Raw genomic sequence first — 27,710 nt, 5'->3', positions numbered from 1 at the left:
AATTAAAGTGGCACTTGTTACACCTTTGTTTCAGGTAGTTACAGAGTAAGTACGACAACTGCGGGCTGTAAATTAAAGTGCCACTTGTTAAACCTTTGTTTCACGTAGTTACAGAGTAAGTATGACAACTGCGGGCTGTAAATTAAAGTGGCACTTGTTACACCTTTGTTTCACGTAGTTACAGAGTAAGTACGACATCTGCGGGCTGTAAATTAAAGTGGCACTTGTTACCCCCTTGTTCTGTGTAGTTATAGGGTAAATTCAATACTAGAGTACTGGTGTAGATAAACCTAATTTCAGCCAAAGTTATCAACAAAAAACTAAATTACAAATTTAAAAGCATAGTAGAAACACCGTAATTTAACCCAAAACAAGTTTATTTAAAACAAAAATATTTATCCAAACTATAACATATTAAATACTAACAATTTTAAAAGAATAACAAGAAACTGTCAAAACAACTAACGATGAATGAACAATTTAACAAAAGAACATCAATTTAATTATTTGAAAATAATTAACCCCTAAATTTGTTTTTTTATAGGCAACAGCTTGTTTCCTGCCTTCATTTTTTCAATTTTCGATTTCAGCTGGGGGCAGGATGAAAGAAATTTCAGCAAATCCTTTGCATATGACTGCAAGGTTGTCCCTGCAGTATAGATAGATTTCAGTCATGTGACCTTTTACGTCATGCCGCCATCTTGAGGACCTACCGAGTACCAGTAGGCTATTGACAAGCATTGGCTACCTTGCTACGACTTACGGATTTCTTATCTTTTACTGTCTATGATTCTTACGGATACAGTAAAAAGCTACGAAAGACAACATGTCGCATCTTGACTGTCATGAAAATAAACGCTACTTTAAAAAAATATATCTTGGTTAGGGTGTTATGCCTTCTCGATCCCTGATGCGTTCTTCCAGCCGCTGTCCGCTGCTACCGAACTACCACTATTTTACAACAAAAGAAGGCGCGACACAACATGAAACTTTGCTCGAAGTATCACCTGGATCTCTACACATGAACGCGGGCATTGAGAACATTGTTTTTGTACACAGAGTTTACTAAAAAGAAAGGTTTTGTACAACTGACTTTGGCTGTTATGGTGTCCGCTCGTCATCTCTGCCAGACGTAAATAATCGATTTCCGAATGCGAATGAATGAATCTCATATAAGGCTCCTTTTTCAACTAGAAGGTCAATATTGTTTTTCACTTGCAACAAAACAACGACTTATCCGTGCATTTTTAAGGAACTATGCTTTAGGAGATATCATCTTTACTCTCCTCCCTCCTTACGTCGCAATTGGAGATCGATACATCTTGACTGGGAAGAAAGCGGCGAGCGGACGCCAAATCATCCAAAGTGAGTTGTTCAAAACCTTCTTTTTAGTTAACTCTGTGTTCACAAACAATGTTCTCAATGCTCGAGTTCACATGTAGAGACATAGGCGATACTTCGAGCAAAATATCATGTTGTGTTGAGCCTTCTTAGTGTTGTTAAAATAGCGATTTTGATGCTCACAGCATATTGAAGGCATAGCTTCTAGTTCTTTTGCGACCACTTCAGGTCCTCAAAATGGCGGAAGACAAGTGATTGACGTCAGCTGACATCCATGTATAGGGAGGCACTGTGAAGTCTTCTCCCTCTGATGCAATTGCCACCTGTAATCACACAAGTAGAGAAATATTTATATATTTAGCAGAATGTCAAAAAAGAAAAAACTTGTTACACTAGTACAATAATAGGAAATTGAATGGGAAAATATGAAAAAAAAAAAAAATGTTTTTGTGTGTGTACAATTTCAACCCAGTCTCACCCCATGGCGTCATTATTTGACGACACTTGACCATGCGTCAATATGTTGACGCGGAGGGTATACCTTTCGCGTCACTTTTTGACGAACTGGGGACTTCAATACTATCAGGTACGCGAAATTCTCTTTCCTATTTTCTTACCATTTTCTACCATTTTCGCGTCGGTTTAGGGTTAGATTTACATAATGACATCCCTACCCAAACCTATCCCTAACCCCAATGTCAGTTGACAACTGTTTAATTTCGCGTACCTAATAGTATTGAAGTCCCCAGTTCGTCAAAAAGTGACGTGAAAGGTATACCCTCCGCGTCAACATATTGACGCATGGTCAAGTGTCGTCAAATATTGACGCCATGGGTGTGAGACTGTGTTGACAATTTACAAATCAGCCACGATATAAAAAAGTGCACAGCATGAATGAATGGGTGAAACTCTAAAGCATCAAGAGTGCAAGACAGACAGACAGACACACCAACCCTATATCACAAAATTACGTGACTATTTCACGCATGGAGCAGCGTGAAAATGTCATGCTTTGCCGTGTTTGAGCGTGAGCATGTCACGCTTTTCTGTTTGTGTCACTGTCACGTATTGGTTACTCAACTTTTTTGTCCTATTTTCAAACCATTGTTGCTTCGGTTTAGGGTTAGATTTGGTGCTTGTGTTATATGTCACTTTAAGTATTTGTCACTTTAAGTATTGGTTTATAAAAAAAAAGATACAAGGCTTATTCTTTTATATTTTCTAAACTTTAACCAGATTTCACCTGTTGGGGTTAGAGTTTGTTTAGGTAAGGATGTAATTTTATGTAAATCTAACCCTAAACCGAAGCGACAATGGTTAGAAATTAGGACAAAAAAGTTGAGTAACCAATACGTGACAGTGACACAAACAGAAAGCGTGACATGCTCACCCTCTGCACGCGACCCTCTGCACGCGCTTCTCCCGGCTTCACTCTTCACAAGCACCTGCCTGCTCTTGTGCTCAGCGCGAACTCAAGTCATTTAAAAAAAAAATTACCTCATAGAATAACATTGTTTTAGCGTTTCTTTTTTCTTTCTTCAGGTAGTAACTTAAATATATGAGAAGGAAAATATATTTGAGTGATTTCCGATCGATTTGACACGTCTACGCTATTAAGAGAATATAATGTTAGAAGCTTTTAGGTGACTAAACAGCAGTGGTAAGATATTACATTTACCTAAAGCGAATAGAATGTGTGTTTGTCATTTCGTTTTACCTCAGAGTCTAACATTATTCTAGTGAAAATAAACGGCTATGGTAAGATCTGTTAACCTAAAGGGAATTAAATGTTTATTACTTTTTAATAAATATCTGTTTTAAGTCTTCTATATTGTGTTAAAGTCACTGGTTGTTTATATATTTGATAAAATACCATGTTATCTAAATATGTGTTGAGGTATTTTATTATATTAAATTAAATTAAAAATAACCTGTGTTATAATACATTCATATAATATAACATTCAGTAATATAACATTCAATTATTCTAACGTTAGGGGAATGTTAAAATAACCTAAAAATAACAGTAGGGGAATGTTTATTTTCTTTAAGAAAACATTCCTTGCTATTAAACAAAAACCTTGGAAAATAACATTCTAGAAACCAAAAACTAATGTTAGGGGAACGTTTTGGGTACCAAATTGTTAGCTGGGGATGAGCAGAAATAGTTGGCTTACAAGGAAATCCAGGATTTATCAATATTCTACATTAAACAGTGTATTTTTTATTCGGGCTACTTGAATTCATTTCGGGCTACCAAAAATGAAAGAGTGCCTGCCCGAAGGGCTTTCAGGGATTAAAAAATTTTGCAAGTCCTGGTATCTCTATGGCAAACGTGCGGGGGAGGGCTGAGCCCACTCGGAACTACGGGAGCACAGAGGGGAGTGTTAGCGGATGTTAAAGAGGAAACCGATTTAATTCAAACAAATCGATGTTAAACTACAGATTCGAGTTAATCGATAAAATCGATTTATCGCCCAGCCCTATCTGATTGTGTAGTTTGTTTAGTGTGTTGTGATTCGATAGCAGCATAGCTTGCCGTTAGCTAAGCAGATGACTGACGTATTCCTGTGGGCGGAGTTTAGTAAAAAAAAAATTCTACTGAGGTCATTAAAGCGGGAAGTAGAGGGCTAAAGTCCAAACCGGCCGTTCGCTGTAGGCTTTGAGGTATTCAGAGGAATTCTGTTAAAGAAAATATATCACCTGGGAGTGAACTTTGAGCTTCATCATTTTACAAGTATTATTAATGCTATTATAGCAACATTACAAACTAACTAGGGTTTAAAAAAAGGGATATAGAAGAACGTGACCTTTAACTAAAGGTGGCATAGGTATAACAGATTTCACACTTTTAAAACCTGTGCTTTTAATATTGTCTGAACATTTGTAGATAAATAACATATATAACATATTTTGAGTTTATGCATGAGAGCGCCCTCTGGCTTTTGGATGTGGCAGCATTTGACCATAACTTATTGAGAAACGCTTAGGTTACTCACGTAACCCCGGTTTCCTGAAATAACGGGAACGAAGCATGGCGTCAATTTAGCTGACGCTATGGGGGGGAAACTCCTGTTTACTCCGTGACTGAAGCCTATTGGTTAACGTCTGTACAAAGTACAGACCAATGACGTTTGAACCCGCGCGCGGGATGCACACGTCCATATATAAGCGCGGTTCAATCGTCAGGAGCTCATTATTATTCGACTGAAGCGCGCAGCCGAATAACACTCGCTGAGTAGACGTTTGTAGCACGGCAAGAGACGCAATGCTTCGTTCCCGTTATTTCAGGGAACCGGGGTTACGTGAGTAACCTAAGCGTTCCCTTTCAATACGGTTCACTTCGCATTGCGTCAGTTTAGCTGACGCTATGGGGGAACGTAATCCCATCCCGTCGTGCATACACAACGTACTGAAGTGCCTTACCGGAGAGACACTGCGTGTGGCCCTATACCCGGCATATTCACCGCTTTAAAGCAAATGTGTAAGCACCATATAAATTGTTGACGCGCACACGGTGGGGTTTTAAACGCACCGGGGGCACATAACATAGCACAAGACGGCGAGGTACCGAGCGCGCCGAGGCTGTGCGAGATAAGTAAATTCAGAGTCACGTTGGTGAGCTCGCTGAGCGCACCGTGGTGTACACATAAAACGCATGAGCGTGCATGATTGAGCCGAGAGAACCTGCGCTCGTAGGGCAGGGACGTCTAAGCTGTACAATCTGACAACGTAGACGGCGAAGACCAGCCGGCCGCGTAGCAGATATCAAATATAGATACCCCTGTAGACCAAGTTCATGAAAAAGCCAAACTCGCACAGAGTGGGCTCTATATAGGACATATTTCATAGAGGGGCGTGAGCCAGTGCGATGGTTTCAACGATCCATCTAAATAACCACTGTTAGCAACAGACATACGTGTAGTGAGTGATCTGCGAAGCTCACGAACGGCCGATCGGACTATAATATGCGGCAGAACGGTAGCGTTGGATTATACAGATACCACAATAGTGTGAACCCAGGTGCGCCCTCGAGCGCATCGGGATGCATATAGGTAGTATCATAGTGCACAGATCGGTGAGCTTTCCAAGCGCGCCGTAAATGTGTATTGACTATAAATTGCACGGGCACAGGTGAACACTTGAATACATCGTGAATGCATATAGATGAATCAGAGTGTTATAATGCACAGGCCGGCAAGATTCTCGAGCGCGCCGTCATGTGTTCTGATAATAAATTGTGCGCACACGGGTGAACTCTTCAGTGCACCGTGAATGCGTATAGATAAATCAGTGCACAGAACGCGCCGTGAATGTGTACAGATATGATTGATGAACGTAACGGTGGGCACCCAACGCTTTTCCAAGCGCATCTTATTGTATACCAAAATGTTATAGCGTGTACATGTGAGCTTCTCTAAGCACACAGTGGACGCATATAACTAAAAACCATATCGTGCATACAGGTGAGCTAATGGGCGCACCTTTAATGCAACAAACCTCAGTAGTGCGCGAAGCAGGGATGTCGAAGCTGTAAACTGACAACGTGGACGGCGGGGACCAGCCGGCCGTGTCACAATTGTCAAATGAGAAACCTCTAAGACCATGCCCATGCTCTAAGACAAGTGAGCATAATTGTCACGGAGGTGATAACGTCAAAGATCCATAAATAACCTGTATTGACAGGTGCTCTAGTGAGTGATCTGTGACGCAAATGAACAGCTGATCGTCTTATGTACGTCAGACGTATCTGTCATACAGGACCTTGGACAGTTCCAGAGGGCTGTGCCTCGGGCACCGTCCGCATCTGAGAAATGACAGGCTTATGAATAAAGTGAATGGCCAGCCGTAAAAGCATGGTTCGCTGTTACCGCCGCCGTCCGCATCTGAGAGATGACAGGCTTGTGAATTAAATGAATGGTCGGTCGTAAAAGCGTGGTTCGCTGTTATCACGGCCACATAGATATAGGTAGGGGAGAGAGCCGCCGTGCCTCTGTAGTGAGTAGAAAAGTGTTCCACCCACGATTCGCGGGGGGTTTAGACTTTCAATGTCACTAGACAGAATGAATCAGACTTTGCATAAGGACGCCTCGTGAAAGGAGTCCTAGCAGCTTGCGTCAATGTGTCATAAGGCAGGTTAATATTTTGAATCTTGGTAGTTTAAGCATGAGATGCGTATCACTCTGATTGAACATAGCTTATAAAGCGATGCAATGAGTTTATAAAGGAGATGACTCGTCAGCTTGTTCAGGGGGCGAGATCTCAGTCTGGTTCGGTAAATAATGAAACCACCGTAGTTTGCCCGACCGCATTATCACAATAACACGGTCGAGAGTGCTGCAGTGCTAAATCATCCCCTTAATGTACCGTATTCGCAGTACAAGGTGATTGATATGAGACAAACGGCGTTCCACGCGCCGAAGGCTGATTGCCGTCGTAAAGCGTGTTCAACCCACAGCAGATGCTGGGCTAGCTCGTAATGACAGCACTTCATGCAGCCGTGTGTAACTTAAGCATAAGCGTCCCGGCCGTCAGCTCGGGGCGGGACCTTTGCTTAGTCAAACTGAAGTGGACTTATGAACAGAATGCCACGATATTCAGCTTTCTGAGGCTCGTTAGAGGGGTACGTGTGTCCGTCCTAAACGAGATGCCGCGCGCGTCTGACTGTGCGCACGCTTTGAGCTTTGAAACTTATTGTGGCGGGTAGCAAGCTCACTTGAGGTTGATATTACCCTTAATATCTCCGAGTATTGGAGCGGAGGTGTGAGCGTCTTCGGATCCGCTAATATAAATCAGCTATATGGCCGAAAAACGTCATAAACCGCTTGGCTGTAAGCCTTTGAGTGGCCGTCCGGAGAGGGCGCGATTCAAACGCTTGGAGCCATGCAAAAGTCTGAGGCTGTCGTCTCTCTAGGAAGAGAGAATAACAGCCGTAAGACTGAGGCGGGCGAAACTGAGGCGGGCTGCGAGCGAATTTGGCAGAAAGGTGTTAGAGACACCGTACAGTCGTGGGGTGTCAATACACAGTATATGGCCAAACCAGGGTTTTTTCGGCTGCGAGCGAATTTGGCAGAAAGGTGTTAGAGACACCGTACAGTCGTGGGGTGTCAATACACAGTATATGGGCAATCCGGGGTTTTTTCGGCAAGCGTCGATAGAATTATGGACAGCGGGCCATGTGTGCGTATTACTGATTGCTTGTCAGTAAGGCGATAAAGTGTTTAGAGACACCGTACAACCGTGGGTGTCAATACACAGTATACTAAGCACGGAAATTACTCTTTTTAGAGGAATTAAATACCGTTCGCCACTATAGTGAGGTCGCATAACCGACAGTATTACACAGTATGTTTTGATAAACAGCACACAGAAAACATTTCAGGGCAGTCCAGCCGAGGCGCGACTTAACCCTTTCTCCCAGACAGTTTCGTTCTCTGTTGATGCAGCTGTGCTGCGGAGACCAGAGCTCAGCCGTTCAGGTGCACAAGCCTCAGTAGTGACGGTGACCGAACGGCTCACGGAGCAGAGCAGTATGTCTAGGGGGTTTAATGTCAGACTGAACCCATCGCAGAGAGGAAGTCTGCCGTGAGGCCCGCGGTCTAAACCAGAGAGAAATGACCGGGCAGACGAACAGTGAGCTATCCGAAGTGAGACAGGCTCAGGCCAGTAAAGCTCTATAATAAGTGTTTTAGCGCTCCAATAGAGGCGTGTCCGCCTTATCGAGCAGACAAATGAGATTGTGCCGCTCCAGGAGGGGAGGGGCATGAAGCTCTCTTATAATGAGTGTTCTTGGTGCTCCAATAGCGGCGAATCCGCCCTATCGAGCAGACGAATGAGATCGCGCCGCTCCAGGAGGGGAGGGGCATGAAGCTCTGTAATCGTTGAACACTAGACAGCTGCATTTAGAGGCAGTGAGCCGTAATACCGCGTGCTAACTAAGCCGTTAAGAGACCTCACCACTGTGGGGAAAGGGGCGAGGGACTCCGCGAGCGTGGAGCACGAGTGGCTGTGCTATGACAGAGAACAGGGGCAGACCGCCCGTGTTTGCTTGTCGTATGCATCCAGTTCTACGGTTCCCCGCTTGTTCATCTCAACAAGAGAGGAACGGCAGAGGGGAGCAGCAACACAGACAGAATAGCCATGCGTCGTATGAACAGTATCACCCGATGCACTCGGGGGATTAATATATGTGCCAGAGATCTCGCCACTGAATGTGAGAGGAGCGAAGGGACTCTGTAAGCATGAACGGTTGCGGTGTGACAGAACACAGGGGGGGGTTAGTCCGTGTGTGCTTGTCTATGCATCCATCTAGTCTCATGGCTCGCCGTGTGTTCATCTCGGCGAGAGAGGAACAGCAAGGGGAGCACGAAACATGGATAAGACAACCAAAGCATAAGCGCGGTCCTGGCGTGGGAGGTGCCAGACCGGTAACGCGCTCGGAGGAAATTCATAGCAGAGAGGCTCACCGAGCCGCTGTGCTGGACGCTATTACAACAGCGCCTGCTCTTTTAGCTTATAGCTTTATATTAAAAATATTGATCTTACCGGGCGGCCGCAGGGGAGACCTCGTCAGGTATGTGTCCGCTGCACAGGGCTCGTACCACGGCAAGCAAAGGCTATCTTCGGTTCTCGGCCGGAAAGCGGCAGGGGAAGACGCTAGACCTGGACTCTGCTATCTTCGGTTCTCAGCCGGAAAACGGCAGGGGAAGATTCTAGGCCTGGACTCCGCTGCAGGGCTTTTGTCAACGGCGAGGTAAGGCTTCTTCTTTTCTTTGGAGCAGCGAGAGGTTCGCGCTGAAGGAGAAAATAATGAGCTCCTGACGATTGAACCGCGCTTATATAAGGACGTGTGCATCCCGCGCGCGGGTTCAAACGTCATTGGTCTGTACTTTGTACAGACGTTAACCAATAGGCTTCAGTCACGGAGTAAACAGGAGTTTCCCCCCCATAGCGTCAGCTAAACTGACGCAATGCGAAGTGAACCGTATTGAAAGGGAACTGGGCATAATAATTGTACAATTAATTATTACACCCCTACAGTATAGCCACTGTCCATCTGTGATGGATAAAAGTCTGCCGCACAATGGGTAACACTGAATAGACACACAACAGTACATCATCTAATCATACAAAAGAAGTAATGTAGTACCTATTATAACACAACATAGCCGTGTTTTTTAAAGGCCTTCTTCACCCCTGAACCATCCATGTACATTGTTGCCATCAATCTGTTTGTAAGAACTCTGATAAAAGAAAAAAGACAACCAATTATATACATGATAACAGTAATCGTATTTATGTGTTTGGTGAGGGGAAAGATGTGGAACTAGGGCTGTCGTGGTTAAGGAATTTCCCTTGCAGTGATTTTGCGTGGCTCACTAGCGCGCTATGCGGTTTTAAATGTCTTTCCGTTATGAGAAAAAGATTAACAAGCTATACTATTATATAAATATCTTTTTTGAAAAAACTAAAATAAATTGAAGAACAATTTCTTAACAAGAAGTTTTTTTAAGTGCAAATTTACATAGCATCGGCAAATACAAAACAAAGCAGTGTCTTAAAAATACATGTAAATTAGACCGTATTTATGCACCTGTAAATGTACAAAACGAATGCAATATAGAAGGCAATGAATATTTATTTTTGGCAATTTCAATAGTATATTAGTAGATAAATTAACTTGTATCTATTAAGTATGAAAACGAATAAATCATTGTTTTGGCTAATTTAATCTGGATAGATCATTTTTAGACTGATTTGTCATAATTTCAGATCAAGCTTAAATGCTATCTATAACAACTTAAATTATATCCCGAGTGTAACTTGGTCGAAAAATATGTAGAAATATAGCCTATGCGAGAACAAATTACAGAACAAAAATGTTTAGCTCACGCGGACTGAACGAAAAGCCGTTAATTAAGCGAACTCTCTGTAAAATAGAGGACGTGCAGAAACAATCAGGTCGGCAGATGATCATCAATGTTTCTAATGTTTCAGGCAGAGACTGGTGACAAAAAACTTTAATATCTAAATGTCCAGGTAAGAGTCAAGTGTTCAGTCAGTTAATAATAAAGCAACCGGCATTAATGGCTGCAGTTTCCTCATCCACGGAGCGGACGCTGTAGATACACAAAGAAAAAAACTAAATGTTTTTATTTTAAGTGGTTTTAATGCTGGTAAGCAATCAGTTATATTATGGTGCTTTGTATTTGTGTTGATCAGTTAAATTAAAGTAATTTTAATCTTTATAACTGCATCTAGATGCAGACGACGCAGCTATTCTGTCATCTTAGTTTCACTTCTTTCACACATTCACTGTATGATTTAACGAAATATGAATAGTATAGTATTACATTTTGAATTGAAATTTACGAAAAACAAGTTACTCTCTTAACTCTTGACAATCTATTTGGCCTTTATTATACATGTATGATGTGAAAAACAAGAAGGGCATAGCTATATATGAATTTAATGTGAAAAGCGCGGTTGTTGCGGTTACGTGTCATTCATGCGGTTAAGCTTCTCAGCAGTGCGGAAATACAGGATTGCGGTTACCGCGACAGCCCTATGTGGAACTCGGTCCATTGTTACACCAAACAGCACATATAGGCTAACAACATACAAGGAGAGGAAAAAACCCTGGATAAGCAAATCACAGGGAGAGATTCAGAGCACCCACTCACCCTCGGGCCCCGGACAACATCACACGGTGAAAGATGCAAGAGTCACAACACTGGCACGGACAATCCGGATAGTAGTCTCTGGAGGAGCATGAAGGAACACATGGTTGGAACAAACAGAGACTCCAAACAAACGATCTGACAAAGACAAGAGAGACAGGGTGTTAAATATCAGGGGGAATGAGCAGCAGCTTACATCTCCTAAAACTGTCATTTACATTCATAAGGTTTATTTTCAGGGTTTTTCCTGGCACAAAAGGAGGCGGAGGTGGTGTCATCCTGATCTTAACTTGTACACACACGTAGGCCTACCGTACCTTTAAGTGGCTTACCCAAAGTGACTTCAACTTATTATTTCTAATAAAATTTGATTAAAATGACAATTATTAAGTAAAAATGTATATAAAACATTAATTATTTTACCAAACAGGAATGTTTTTAATAAAATAAAGCTTTTTATCAACTTTAACTAACTTTTTAGCCCACAATGGCCAACTGAATTAACCAGTTTTACTAAATGATCAAAGCTCATTCACATCTTGCAATCTCTGTGGTTTATTTTAAATGATTCAATCAGGGTATATTCAGGAATCATAGAGATGAATTTACTACCTTTTTCACCACCTTCACAAGATTTTTTACTACCAACACGACATATGACTGAAAAGTTCAATAGCTTAAATGAAGCGGTTCAAATGTCATTCGTGTGCGAGAACGTCGTACTGGGGAACTCGCTGTGTACAGTTACAGTATAGCCTAACTTACCGATTCAACGATCCAACTGCACTGATAAAGCAAAACAATGATGTTGCCTACGCTACGTCATATTAATTTCGCATCCAACTTTAGTGGACAATTTTTTGAATCACTTTTATTACGAACAAAAACTGTAAAAACTAACATTCCTCGCGACATTTCAAAATCGTAGACATTTAAAAAAAACAAGTTATCTGCTTAATGGATCTAACTCTGTTAAATTACCTCAGAATCCTTCACAGTAATGTTACATTAACTAACGGGTAATTTCAATTCACAAAAAGAACAAATTAATCATTGCAACGTCAAATATTTAATCAAAACACAATCTTCTAAGTGTTTAAAGTCACCAAATTATGTTTTATTTCATGAGATGTTTATTACTCACCTGATAAAAGCGCCAACTTTCTCGACCTGCCTCGACTTCCCTCCCTCACAGCTGGCCTGACGTGATGACGTGCGTTTCAACGGTCATCAACGTCATAAATCTTCCAAATATTTTTTATTTTATGTTTTTCCGTGTATACATGTATAAAATTGTCATCCTAGGTTTGCATCAATTTACACACAAAAATAAATAAATAAATTGTTGAAGTCCATTCTTAAGCTGCAGAGAAACCCAAGAATGTCCAAAAGCTATGGCGCCATCTACAGGTGGTATTAGGAATAGAGAATATAAATAGGCATTGTAGGTCCTACATTTTTCATAATTAAAATATATTTTTTTAAACAAATATGATTTTTTTTAAGAACCCTAGCATTGCATCTATCAGTTAAAGACAAGAAAATTTAAATAATTTAAAAATATGTAGCATTTTCACTATGAAAACTCTAACTAATGTAAATTTTCCATAAATTACCATGTAGTTGTAATACTTTATATGCTTACATTATAGGGTATTACAATTTCATTATCAATTACAGCAAATGTATTTTAATTTTAAAGTATATAATATCACTAAAAAAAAAAATGATTAAAAAAAAAGTACTTCATGGGGGTTACAGCAAAAATGCTGCCCTTTTTTGTCAAATATAATAATTACTGTTCGCTTAATTATTTCATTAACAGTAATTCACATAAATAGTTTTTTTTTGTTTGTTTATTTGTTTTACCCACAGAAGTTGCAGAAGTCCACTTTTATGCAGAATTCCAACAACATATGATTCAAAACATATGTGCCAAATGGATGCATTTTGAGGCCCCAGTTAATTATTTTATTATTTTAAATTTACATTGATATCAATTTGATGTCAATTTGACATCAACTGAACGCCTAACATGATGTTGATTTGACGTCAACTCAATGTCAAACATGTTGGCCCGTATACTTACATAATCAATTTCAGTATGGAATAAAACTCATATTTTCACAAATTAACCACCAGAAGGACTTAATGTATAATCTAACTTTGAAATTATGCTTTGCAGCATCTTGATCAAATCTTGCCTCATATTTGACGTCAAATTGACATCAAGGTGCCCGCTGGGAAGTATACTATAATTACAGAAATGTATGCTGTAAATTCGCTGAACTTACGCAGTACTTTACTGCATATATCCTGGTTGTTACCCCTTTATTCCCCAAATATTATAAATTGTTCCCTTATAAATACACGTACGTACTTCATAAGTATACTATAATTACAGAAACTTACGCTGTAAATTCACTGCACTTACGCAGTACTTTACTGCATATATCCTGGTTGTTACCCCTTTTTTCCCCAAATATTATAAATTGTTCCCTTATAAATACACGTACGTACTTCATAAGTATACTATAATTACAGAAACTTGCGCTGTAAATTCACTGCACTTACGCAGTACTTTACTGCATATATCCTGGTTGTTACCCCTTTATTCCACCAATATTATAAATTGTTCCCTTATAATTACACGTACCTACTTCATAAGTACACTATAATTACAGAAACATACGCTGTAAATTCGCTGTACTTACGCAGTACTTTCCGGGCTGTAATCTAAAGCGTTACCAAAGTTTTTCATAAGATCCCCTGGGGTCAATGTGTTAGCATGACAGAAGCTTGATGCGGTCATGTGAGAACAAGCAACAGCCGGCATTTTCCATCTCTCGAGTGCCTCTCACGTAAATTATTAGATTTTGATGGCTTACATTTCTTCTCCGCACCAGAAAACCACCACATTTATCAATGCCATCAAAAATATTTTTCGTTTTTTGTTGATCACAAAGTACAAAGTAGACGAGGAAAACTAGGATTCCATGTGTATTCAAAGCGCCGCCACTATTATTTAAAATGCGTGGAATGGTGCGCTGTGATTGGTTAAGCGGATTTATTGCATTCTGCAGAGAAGGAGGACTGGCATTTGTCGTGTTTTGGGAAAAAGGGAGAAAAGATGACAGAATAACACGGCGGATATCGGATTTTGTGTAAAATTAAGAATTTACTTTTTTAATACTGACCTGATATACTGATTTTGGTGGTAAGTATTTTAAAAAAAAAATGGGGTTTATCAAGTTTTGAAACCTAACTCTTCATGTATTATAAAAATTAAATGAAAATACAGTTATAGGAGATAGCGTTTTTCTTCATTTATATCTTGTTTTGATTTTGTTCTATCCTGGACAATAGATATGCTGGAGTCTGGTCTTATGAATTGCTGATCTGACCTTTGTCCTTGCCATTCTGATGTATCATCACCTGACTCGCCAGGGAACAAATGGAAAGAATAGAGGGGTGTAAGGACAGGTGAGTTGTCACTAAAATGCAAGCACAATACGTTATCCAGTAAAATCACCAGTGTAAAATGTACACTGCTGGTGTATATATGGGTACTACCAGGTCTGGTGGTTTTTAAGATGTTTAGTTTACGGGGACACTTGTAGACCATGTTTATAGCATATGCTAATGCTTCACGACAGCTTTAGTCTTTCCATATACGTGTATGCTGTGCGTGTTGTTGTCTGCAGATAGGAGACGTACATTTTTTCAAGAACTGTCCATCAGACATCAATCGCAGAAAATTAACATGATGTCATTTTCTGTGCTAATGTCATCATCCATGTTTTTGATGCATCAATTAGGGCCTAAGATATCAATTATTTGAGCTTTTGTTCTGTTTCATAGATTACATACAGGTAGGAGCCTTTGAAAAGATAGATGTATTGTCAGATCAACCATTATTAACGCCTAGGCTCCAGCTTGGCCTGGAAGATGAAAGAGATCAAATTGAATGTAATGCTAATAGACATAGATTCACAGCTGGGAAACTGATGGGCCGCTCTTTGTAACTGAGCTTCTATTTCAGTCGGAATTATTGAACTTTGATAGCCAAGAGCACCTTGGGTCACCTTTGTCTGATATAAGCAATGTATCGTTTTGATCAGACTGGTCGTGAAATTAAATTGTGTTTCTAGTAAAATTCCCCCATAAAAAGAAGTATGGAAAGGGTTGAAACCTGAAATGATTCCCTGCTTTGTATGTTATATATTCTACTGCACTGCAATAGAAAATCATACTGTAGCATACATATCAGAAAGTACATTGAGGGTGCCTTAATGTTACGAAAATATTATATTATTAACATTGTGTAATATTAGTTTCATTACAGAAGGATCTATCCAAATAACTTGATACCATGAAGAGCACACAGTGTATATCACACATCAGCAGTATTGCTATATAGTATTTCCCTTGAGATTGGTAAAATGAATTCTACAAGCATTATATGCTAGAGATATTGAAGGCACCATCTTAAAGCTGAAAAGTCACCTCGCACCCCACAGGATCATAGATTGTGGATCAGTGCCATTCATATTCACTGGAATAACTGTGTGAAAGAAGAGCCTTTGTTGGCTTTAGCATGCACTAGAATGAAGGAGAAATCCTTTTATGAAGGTGTCTGCCAGAGTGAAAAGTAAAAAAAATATGTCAAGAATCTGATCACCATGTCTCCAGAAAAGGTGCAGTCTTTTTCAATATGTCTGTGGTATTTTTTCCACACGTTTTCTAAGACCCATTGTGTAGAAAAGTAAATGCTTTTTCTCAGAGATGTGAGTTTCATGCATGCTTGCCAAAGTTTAATATTAAGTATGGTCAAGGGTTTTTGAAGTCATCTTCATGGCAGTGACTGCACTATAATCAGTTGGCAACAATTTTAAAGTATGCTACTTGACAGGAACTGCACCACTCCAAATCTAAAAAAAAAGATTTTGGGTCACAATATATTCAGACATTATATGTAGCTGTGAGAGAAATCGCTTAATAAGCACAGAAGGGGATTGCGATTATAGTATAAACAGCGGTCAGCGAGTGGGTTTCTACTGCCAGGTGCGTCTGGCAGGGTGAATGAAGTGACTGATTTATCTCATCAGAGCGGCACAGTTGGCCGTGCATTACTGGGTGTGAATCATGTTGAGATCTTCTGAGGGGGTTGCCACTTTGCTCGTGAACTTCCGTTCTTTGAATCCTCCGCTTGCAACAGCCTGGGGTCTTTTGCATCCGCCTTTCCATGAAATGTCCCATGCAAGTCTATTTAATCCATATACCATATGTGCAAGGGTAGTATACATAAACCTCTGGCTATTTTAAAGACCCTTAAAATGTGGAAAAATCAATACTGTACATTAAAAATTAACAGTGTAGATGAAACATTACAAAGGTCATATCTGGTGTGGTTATATTTCATCTTTGCTGGTGTTCTATATGCTTGAAAGCTGTACACTTTATTATTAAATTAAAACAGGCATTAAAGAAAACTACAGTGATTATACTACAGTAATTATATGTTATACAGTAGTTTTTAAAGAGGAAGAGTACATTTGGCATTTATTTAATTGCAATTAAATAAACAAAATAATAAAGTAATTATGAAAAAAATTACAAGTTCATAAAAATGTGCAGTGTCCCATGCATTGGTCTTGACTTTGTGAACGAAAAAGCAGGGTCTTTTAAAGTGACAGAGACATGAAGAGTCAGTGAGTAGTGCAGACACCTGGCAAATGTCACTGTAGATCTTTCCCTTCCCTTTGTGCATGTTACAACAATGTATGGTATATGTATGTATGAAAGTGAGAGAGACCAAGCCAAAATAAACATTAAATCCCTTATGTAATGTACAAATGAGGAAATCTGACTTTCTTTCGCTGCAAAACCCCCTAAGTGCATGCAAGCTTTTTATAAATATATTTACTTTTAAAGGGGTAATGTGATGTCTTTGGAGTGTTAGAAGCTGTTTGTGCATATACTGTAGATTATCCATTAAGTCACAAAGATTAAAGTCTCAAACCTAAAGAGATATTCTTTCTAAAAGTGAAGTCTCGCCTTACTAAATGCCTCATTCAAACACGTCCCCACATATATATGTCACTGTGTGGGAAGATTTGCATAATGCTGCGTTCACACCAGCCGCGGTAGAGGCGTCAAGCGCGAGTGATTTCAATGTTAAGTCAATGTGAAGACGTGCGTCTGGAGGTCTCGTGGCGCGAATGAGGTGTTTAGCACGGCGCGCGCGAATGGTGTTTTTGTGCATTTTGTGATTTTCACGCCGTGTTAATCAATCAGGAGCCTGCTTGCTGCTGTGGCGGCAGCCCCGCCCGGAGTCACTCATTCAACATGGAGGAACGCTTGATATTGTCCCATGAGCAGTCACCCGGAGCTATACGACACAAGTTCTTATAGAGACAGGAATAAAAAGGACCTCGCTTGGAAAAGTGTCAGTGAGGACATTGGGCAACCTGGTAAGTTGTAAATACACATTTCACTTTTGAGTCACGTGACGTTTATCGACCTGTGGCATTCCCGCTGTTTTTTAAACTATTTTCCCCCTATAGTAAGGTTACCAAATACAAACCAGTAACTCTCTCGATGAATGCACGATCAACATCAGCCATCTTGCAAACAGACAACCGCATAGCACTTGCTCCTCCCACAAGAAGCTGATTTCGCCTCTGACGTGCTTCAATTGCTTGCTTTTTTGCGCGTCTAGACGATTCAAAATGTTCAAGCGGCAAACTACACGCGATTTTGACGCCTCAAACGCGGCTGGTGTGAACCCACGGTAATAACAGTGCCCAAATGTATATGCAAAGAAAGAAAAAACTTTTATTCTCACTGTATATTGTTGCTGCTACCGCCATGTAGTGGAGATGCTGTACTTTGGGAGCTGATATTCCAATTATGGTAAGGGGCATGACATTTCAGGCACGGTTAATGCTGCAATCCATAACATATATTCTGTTAAAAATGAATAAAAATCAGTTACTGATGTAGGAAAAAAATCAGTGTTTAAAATGATCTCCTATACCTTGCCCCAATTCACAATGGTAATCTTATAATAATGATTTCTAATTTGAGTAGTCTGGTTGTTTCACAGGAAAAAGTTTGAAAAACGTCATTCACGTCCGTAAACAAAGAAGAGGATCCGGCCGCTTCATTGCATGTGCTCCGGATGGGAGTGTGCAGCTCGTTTAAACGTATTATCTAGATGGTGGCGTTTAATCTGCAAAGTTTCAAAAGATGATCATCTGGGGAACAGCATGTAAATATTATGTAGTGTATTATATTCTTACATCTAGGGCTGTAAAAACAGTGAAAGCTTAAACTGCGAGCTTGTGCTAAAACAAGAGTTAATATCAGCCAGGCTTTTCAACATCTGAAGGGATTCAATACTGAAGAAGAGACAACTAAATCTCAAAGGGTAAGGCATCTGTTAAAACACTTGCGTTATCATTTAGTCAGAACAAACACGGCAGATATATTACTTCACTTCAGTGTTTCCCACAGGCTAGGCGGCACATCAGCCGGGTAGATGGGTAAAAATAGATAACTGTTTAGATAGTACATCCGGATCCGACCAATGTCTATGTAAATGTAGACAGATCCGCTCTGACACGGTGATCCACCCGCTTCGAATGTTATCACATCACAGACATCAGATTCATCTGTGCAGAGTTTAAGGTATTTGGCCTTTTACGGACTACAGCTTTAAGGTATTTGGCCAATCACAGCACACTAGATTGCTGGCGAATCAGAGCAAACCACATTTTCAGAGCGATGAGTTTGTAAAAATCGAGGGTTTTCAGAAAGGCGGGGCATAGAGGAGCAACAATAAAGTATGGCAGGGTTCCCCAAATCTTACCCTGGAGGGCCGGGGCACTACAGAGTTTAGGTCAAACCCTAATCAAACTTACCCACCTGTGATTTTCTAGTGATCATGAAAACCTTGATTAGCTTGCTCAGGTGTGTTTGATCAGGGTTGGACCTAAACTCTGCAGTGCTCCAGGGTAAGATTTGGGGAACCCTGATGTATGGTATGTGGCAAATAACATATTTTTAATACACAAAAATCTTTTATTTTTTACCAATGTCATTTAAAACCTTTAAAAACATCCACTTCTTTGGACAAGACATAGTAAACAGTTGGAAACTCAGTAAGGATACAACTAAAAACATTGCAAATGATGAAAGAATGTAAAAATAAGAGAAGCTGAACCAAAAATTAAGAGGCGCTGTGATCCATGTGACTGCCACATTCGGGTTCAAGTACAAGTACTCAAAAGGAACACAAGTTTGAAAGTGATTCCTCTAGGGAAAGACATCTTCAGTATATTAATTCAAAAATTGAGCAGACACAGTGTAGGAAGTTAATGTTCCTGCGCTAAATCTGGCACTCAATTACAAGTTAATAAACAGTAGCTGTTTAAAATCTGAGCTTGTGGTAATGAGATGCTGCTAAGCCAAAAATCTTTACAACGTGATAATTAAACAAATCCTTGGATTATTTGTTTAATTACAAAGATGAACAGTTTTATAAAAATGTAAACATGCTGGTAAGCCACAATTTAATGCTGGCTTAATGAAATATTCTTGTAAATCTGTGTAATCTGACTCAAAAACTAACTGAATCAGTTTCAAATCATAATGGTAGCAATCAGTTCGTCTATCTGAGCCGGCATGGCATTTACATTAAAGACCACTCTGAACTAGTATAGTAGTCATGTTTTTGTCTCTCATTACATTACTGATCATCTACAGTACTGTCATCTATAGATGTTGCACACAAATGAGGTTGAAGGACAATATATTATATAAAGTACATAAAATGTTATAAATGCTTTAGGTTCTCACATTCCAGATTCATCCAAGTAAATCATGGTCTCAAAGAAATAATTAAAATATTTTTATAAACATATTGTACATGTGACCATTGTGCAAAGTGCTATGAATTACAGCTCTTCTATTAAATTAATGCCCTTCTGTATTTTATATACTACATTATACACTCACCGTTCTAAAGGATTACAGGGTATAAGGAACACCATACTAATACTGTGTTTGACCCCCTTTCGCCTTCAGGACTTCCTTCTATGAATTCTATGTGGCATTGATTCAACAAGGTGCTGAAAGCATTCTTTAGAATTGTTGGTCCATATTGCTAGGATAGCATCTTGCAGTTGATGGAGATTTGTGGGATGCACATCCAGGGCACGAAGCTCCCGTTCCACCACATCCCAAAGATACTCTATTGGGTTGAGATCAGGTGACTGTGGGGGCCATTTTAGTATAGTAAACTCATTGTCATGTTCAAGAAACCAATTTTAAATGATTGAGCTTTGTGACATGGTGCATTATCCTGCTGGAAGTAGCGATGGGTAGACAGTGGTCATAAAGAGATGGACATGGTCAGAAACAATGCTCAGGTAGGCTGTGGCATTTAAACGATGCCCAATTGGCACTAAGGGGTCTAAAGTGTGCCAAGAAAACCTCCCTCACACCATTACACCTCCACCACCAGCCTGCACAGTGGTTACAAGGCATGATGAATCCATGTTCTCATTCTGTTTACGCCAAATTCTGACTCTACCATCTGAATGTCTCAACAGAAATCGAGACTCATCAGACCAGGCAACATTTTTCCAGTTTTCAACTGTCCAATATTGTTGAGCTCGTGCAAATCATAGCCTCTTTTTCCTATTTGTAGTGGAGATGAGTGGTATCCGGTGGGGTCTTCTGCTGTTGTAGCCCATCTGCCTCAAGGTTGTGCGTGTTGTGGCTTCACAAATGCTTTGCTGCATCCCTCGGGTGGTTATTTCAGTCAAAGTTGCTCTTCTATCAGCTTGAATCAGTTGGCCCATTCTCCTCTGACCTCTAGCATCAACAAGGCATTTTCGCTAACAGGACTGCCACATACTGGATGTTTTTCCTTTTCACAGCATTGTAAACCCTAGAAATGGTTGTGCTTGAAAATCCCAGTAACTGAGCAAACTGAGATTCAGTTTGGAGTTTGCCTTGACCAGGACCACACCCCTAAATGCATTGAAGCAACTGCCATGTGATTAGTTGATTAGATAATTGCATTAATGAGAAATTGAACAGGTGTTCCTAATAATCCTTTAGGTGAGTGTATACTACAGTATATGTGACCCTGCCTGTGAAAACCCAGCTTAAGTCATTTTTTGTGAATTAATGTTTTCTACATAAATTCATAATGAAAATAAGATTATGGGAAAATATACACTCAATATCTTTAATATTGAGTAAGGCCATGAAATAATGGTAGAAATTAAAGTGAAATCAATGAGTGGAATTAAACTTTGATGCTACTAATCTCATAAATAAATTGTGAGACTTTAGTCTGGATTTCACATGTAAGGTCACTCCCATTTTCTATAGGTTATAGAAAAGCCTTAATAACCAAAATTTCCACCTTCACTACACTTTTACAGTCAGAGTAGCTTTTCTGTCATTCTAATACATGTACACGTGTACACTTTGAAATTAAGCAATGTTTTTTTCCTGGACCAATGTGCTATATGACAACACAAGACACACACACACACCTAAAAATAAGATGCCAGAAGAACATCTTTTTTTTTTTGAAAAGGTTCTTCAGAGTACAAAAGGGAAGAAATGGTTCTTCTCTGTGGAAAACCTTTCAAGCACCATATTTTTAAGAGTGTACCTGAATAACACAACACAAGACATTTTACTTAACTATACATAATTAAATTATCTTCAGTACACTTAAAAAAAGTACATAAATAAAGTTGAATAAGAACTAAAATGGAAATTAAGCATTAAACAAAGACTACACAAGACTGCATAGTTCAAACCTATCACAATATATTTCATGTTCCTAGTATAATGTGAACAAAATGCATTAAATGCACCTTAAGCCACAAACCTCTGGAATATGTTAGGAATATAAACATGACTGAAATGTCAGATGATCCAACATGACAAGAAGATCCTGTCATCCTCTAATGCAACTGCACAACAATACAGCCACAACCCCAGTTTCACCCATTCAGTCTCTCCTCATTTACTTATGCATGCAGAAATCTGACATTTCCAAACAGTAAAGAAACTGCGAATGCAGAAAATCCCCAGCTGTCTTTGATCTAATTAAGCTGAGTTTTTATTTCCTGTTTGTCATTTTGATAGCACGGCAGCCAGGCGCAGACATTGATTGAGCTGAGCCTTGAAATCCAAACATGACTGCACATATGTGAAAGCTGTGAGAACATATGCCCATCAGCAACACTGCATTATCATACCCTCTCGACTGTGGAGTATTCAGCCCTGCGTGAAAATTCTCTCAGGGCACCTAAACACTCCATAAGTGCTTTTGGCATTCTGTTTGCAACCACAAGAGGAATACAATAAAGGTAATGTTTCAAAATAGGGACAGCTTTTTGTTTTAATAGGTTTTAATATCATTGCGCTGCGTTTAATAAAACCGCAGAGTCACACTCTGCAGTCTTATATGTCTGGGGGGAGCAGTCAGCGCTTAAACTGCTCTGTAGTGTCAGCCAGTGGCAGAATATGATTGAGAGCCCTACAATGCTCCTGCCTCTTCTGCCAGCACTTTTATTTAAAAGATTTCCGGTCACTCAAGAGTTTGCACAAAACAAATAGCAATGCACCCTCCTCCCCAAGGTCCTTCTGACAGTGTGGTGTAGAATCATTGTTCTCTGTTGACCTTTTTAAGGCCATTCATCCGCATAAACGTTAAAATGGAAAAGCGATGGAGAAAAACAAAAACTGAGAGTCGTGATTTGGCACACCTCACAAATTTTATTGATAGTGGACAATAGCAAAAAATGTGGTTTCTGAGAAGGAAAAAAGAGACAGAAAAATGTCCAGAAACAGTTTGTCCTGAATTAGAGAAATATAGAGAATACATCTGTATATACAGTACAAACAATCAGTGTTTCATAATTTATGTTTAATTTTTAAACTTATATTTTGATCATTAACAAGAATCTTTACAAAGGTGTGTTTCTGCTATGGATTTTGAACAAAAATTGCTTTTTATATAGACACTCTTGGTTTCTGATTTTATTAGCTATAGAGTTGCATTGCCACCCTGTGGTTATTTTATAAAATGTGACCTAGTCTGTGACAACCTACACTGTAAAAAATAATATTTATAAATCAACATGCATTTTTATGTTACTTTAACTTATTGAAGTTGAACAGTTTTCAGCTGGTTTTTATAAATTATGTTAACTTATTACAATTCAAAACTTAAAATATAGGTTGAATTGACTTGCATAATTAAGTTGTTTTAACATCATGTTGCATTTGTTGTGTACAGCATGTGAAATAAATGAATTTACAATTTATTTAAAATGTATTGACTAGTGAGTTGCTGTAACTTATAAAATAAAGTTGACATAACTAAAGCAAATTCAAGTTACAACAACTCATCATTTGTCAAGACTTGTAAATCCTAGTTGGTTTAACTTAAAAATAGCCTTAATACAAAATAAATTTTGTTTACTATTTTCAACCTAAAACCACACTACATAATGCAAAGAACATTATGTGAAAATCTAACATTGGACTGAGTAAGGCAATGGCAAATATTGAAATCAATATGAAATCATGAATAAAAGCACATTTTAATTACATTATGAAATTTTTGCCGTGAATTCACAACCAGGGTCACATATTATAGGGTCACAAGTGGGTCCTCAAAGAATAAGATTTTAGCAATATGCTAGCACAAATGAAATGTAATTTCTTATTTAGTGGAAAGATGGACGACTCAGACCCCTTAATGAAGTTTCCTCTTGTCTGTGGCCGGTTGCATAAACATAGCCGTAACGTTAAGACTGCATCTTAAGAATGATTTTGACTAACTAGTAATTAGTTATTGGATTTAAATTAGACCAGTCTACCTTTCTATGTAACATACTTTTAACAGTTATGATCAGTCTTGAAGAAAAATTAATGACTAACTTTTAAGACTAGTCTTAAAGTTTTATGCATCCGACCACTGTGGTTTATGTATTTGTATCCTGTCACATTTGGTATGAACACTTAAAATATGTGGTTTATAGCTGAATGCCTAATGGGCACAGTGCCATAATGAAATGCAAATATATATGACACAAATAACATCTATTGCCACATTTGACTGAGAAGGAAAACATGAGCCAGAACAAACAAAATGTAAGAAGTCCCACAGAGCTTGTTTTTTCCAATACTACCCTCTTCTGGTGAAAACACAGGCACACAAGAGTAAACGTCCTTTCATTAGCAGCTGTTCATTGATGTGAATGTATTGTTCTCTAAAAGAAATTCTATAACCTGCAAAGCCGGCACATCCTCCAGGACTGCAAATAAATGTGACCTTCAGCAACAGGGACAAGGGCCTGGAAGAACTCCATGAAATGGAGAACAGTTCAGAGTGGTCTATTGTGAAAGACAGGATTACATTTACATTATGCATTTGGCAGACTCTTTTATCCAAAGCAGGGGCGTCGATTTGGGAACACTATCAGTAATTTCAACCAAAAAAAGATCTTTATATATTATTATATATAACAACTGATGCCCGTCTGTTTCTTGTGTTTTTTTACTTATTTTATTGAACATTTATTGCCTGTTTCCACTTTTGTTTCTTTAAACGCTCGTTTTTTTGAGGTCGACAGCTTAAAAAAAACTTATTTCTGTTCTTTTTTGGCTTCTTAGCTGTTCACCTTGTCACATAGCAGCTTTTAGGTATTATTCTGTTTTTAAATTTAATCTGTAAATACGTTTTTATAAGCTGTCGACCCCGAAAAACGAGCGTTTAAAGACACAAAAATGGAAACAGGCAACTTTTCATAGTACTCATATTAGTAGAACTGCGTCCACTAGGGGGAAACGTAGTCGGCGATCCACTTTTTTCTCCTTAAAGGCTGGGTTTTACGGCTCGACAGTTTATAAAAACTTTTTTTCTGGGTTCTTTGGCTTGTGTACATATTGTCACACAGCAGATTTTAGGCATTTTTTTTGTTTTTTTTGTTATTAGCCAGAAATTAGGCAGCCTCTCGCAATACAAAATCAATGGAGACGGTTGGATTATTTTCCCCCCGGTGGGCGTGGTTTTCAAATGTGCCTAACTGCGCTCTGTTTCTATGAGTCCCGCCTTTGTAACTCAAATCACTAATATGATTGGCTTTGCCTTTCTTGAGTCCCGCCTTTCTAACCTACATCGCTTTATGATTGGTTTTGTCTTTGCTCGCTAAATGTGTGATGTAGTACTAGGCTGCAATCTTTTATGAAGGCAGCGCCAAAGCTCAGCCTGCCCTGAACAAGACGCGGTGAGTGGGGAAGAAAGGATTGATTCTTATATTAACAGTTTTATGCACAAAATACGGGACACGTTGTTTTACATAATGATTCAGGGACAATCATTGTTTTCCATGGCAATCCCATATTAACCTGAGGAGTTGCAAACTTGCAACAGTAGGCCTATGTAGTTTAAACAGAAGGCTCAGAAAATAAAGAAAGCACAAACAATAAAATAATTGGTAACTACAGTAGTTAGCGCTTTTGTTTGTTTTGTTTGCGTTTTTTTTTTGTGATGGCTGTTGAAAAAGTATAATGTGATATTTTTTTCTGCGATTTTTTAAAGGAGATCTGAAGGTTCAGTATTTTACTTTTTTCACTGACATCACAAAAAAAGTAAAAAAAAAAAAATAAACAATAAAATAAAACAATAAAATAATTGGTAACTACAGTAGTTAGCGCTTTTGTTTGTTTTGTTTGCGTTTTTTTGTGATGGCTGTTAAAAAGTATAATGTGATATTTTTTCTGCGATTTTGAAAGGAAATCTGATGGTTCAGTATTTTACTTTTTTCACTGACATCACAAAAAAGTAAAAAAATAAAATACAAATAAAATGGGCCTATACTATATGTGTTGTTTTTGGCATGTGTAACCTTAATAAATGGGACATCCTTCAGTTGGGGTGGCAAATTTGAGGTTGTAAAAATAATTTTTGTTTGCTTGTTAATAAAATGTAGTGTTATGCATTTCAAAGTCGTTTAATATGCTATATTCATTAAAATTGAAGCTTAATAAACATTTTTATTTTAAATAATAAAATAAAACATCCACTTATAACATCACATACACTAATAAAGTGCAACACATGAAATTGTCAAAGTTTTAGCCAACTGTAAGAAAATTAATAAAAAAGAATGCACTCACCATGCACCTCTCAGATCAACCAGCACCTGCAATGACCTTTACACACAGGAAGTAGTCCAAATAGATTTCTCCCTTTTCTTAAAGGGGCGACATCCATTGTAATAACACCACAGACATGAAATTATTTATTTTTTAAAGTTAAAGGAGACATATCATGAAAATCTGACTTTGTCAGTGCTATAATTTGGTCCAAAGTGCTTCTATCAACCTAGAAAATACTAAAACGAACAACCCAGTAACTTAGTTTTGGAAAACTACTCTCTGCAAGCATGTGAAAAAATAAGTAATTGAAATATGGCTCCCCTTGTGATGTCAGAAGGGGATAATACCGCCCCTTAATCACTATCCAACTATGGCACTGCCATTTAGTGCAGAGATTAGCTCATTTGTATTTAAAAGGACACACACAAAAACTGCACATTTTTGCTCCCACCTACAAAGTGACAATTTTTTGAACATGCAAAAATAAATGATCTGTGGGGTATTTTGAGCTAAAACTTCACATATGTACTTTGGGGACACCAAAGATGTATGTAACATTTTAAAAAGTCTTGTGAAATGTCCCCTTTAAATAAAATCTTAATTTGTGTTAAAGGCGCTCTAAGCGAATAATGTGCGACGTCACTTCCTGTTGATGTTTGAACTGTTTTCAAACAGACAGAGCGTAGCTAACTCCTCCCCTCCCCCTCCCTTCCGTGCTTTCATGAACGCGCCCAACCCCCACCCCCAAATCCTTCTTGTCGTTTATTGGCTGGAATACTTTGTTTTGTTTTGGGATTGCTAGGTTTGGCCATTTGTTGATATTGCCGTTTGTGAAGCCTGGGCTGTCTACAGAGATCGCGGTTTTTTACAGTTTGATCAGCGGACAGGCAGCAAGCAGATAGTGAGGAGATGTTTCCGGTATGTAACAAAAAATGTTTTATGGTCTAAAACGCTTCAATTCGCTTAGAGCACCTTTAAAAATAGTATATGTTGCAATTACAATCCATGATACCTCTCTGAGGTATGACGGGAACATGCATATTTTGTTACAAAAGCAATCTCTCAATCTCGATTAAATTTGTATTTTAAAACCAAAAATGTAATTGCTAATAGTGCATGAATTTTGTTTATCTTACAGATTACAAACATGGAAACATTTAATAATTTATTGGTATTTAAAGTTTATTTAACTTGAGGGACACCACTTGCCACCACAAATAAAAATGACCCTAATATGACACCTAATATAATGACATTATTTACCTCACCACCAATGTCAAAATTAAAACTACGCCCTTGATCGAAAGTGACTTAACGTGCATTCAACTTCATTGTGTGGGAAACAAACCCATAACCTTTGCACTGCCAACACAATGCTTTACTCTTTAGCTGACCTACAGGAACAGTTCATGCCTGGTTAGTATTTCCATTTCAGTAACATTTTTATGTAAAAAAAGTCAGAACATAAATGTCTTACGAGTCAAA

The 27,710-nt window shown here is 38.8% G+C and overlaps 1 long non-coding RNA gene across 2 annotated transcripts; it reads right to left on the bottom strand.

Annotated features, from left to right (window-relative positions):
* Positions 1–371: 371 nt before the first annotated feature.
* LOC135738643 (uncharacterized) lies at positions 372–12,219 on the bottom strand. Of its 2 annotated transcripts, none has more exons than XR_010528733.2 (4): positions 12,166–12,219; positions 11,025–11,102; positions 9,491–9,584; positions 372–1,664 (listed from the first exon to the last, which is right to left on the bottom strand). It is a non-coding gene; the product is annotated as an uncharacterized lncRNA (long non-coding RNA). The 2 variants fall into 2 exon arrangements; XR_010528732.2 differs by having other exon boundaries at positions 11,025–11,159; positions 12,166–12,201.
* Between the last annotated feature and the right edge of the window lie 15,491 nt (positions 12,220–27,710).

The sequence above is a fragment of the Paramisgurnus dabryanus genome, chromosome 12, assembly GCF_030506205.2.
Source record: "Paramisgurnus dabryanus chromosome 12, PD_genome_1.1, whole genome shotgun sequence".
NCBI classification, from domain to species: Eukaryota; Metazoa; Chordata; class Actinopteri; order Cypriniformes; family Cobitidae; genus Paramisgurnus; species Paramisgurnus dabryanus.
Note: the sequence above shows the minus strand (reverse complement) of the source record. Positions and strands in the feature narration are given on the sequence as shown.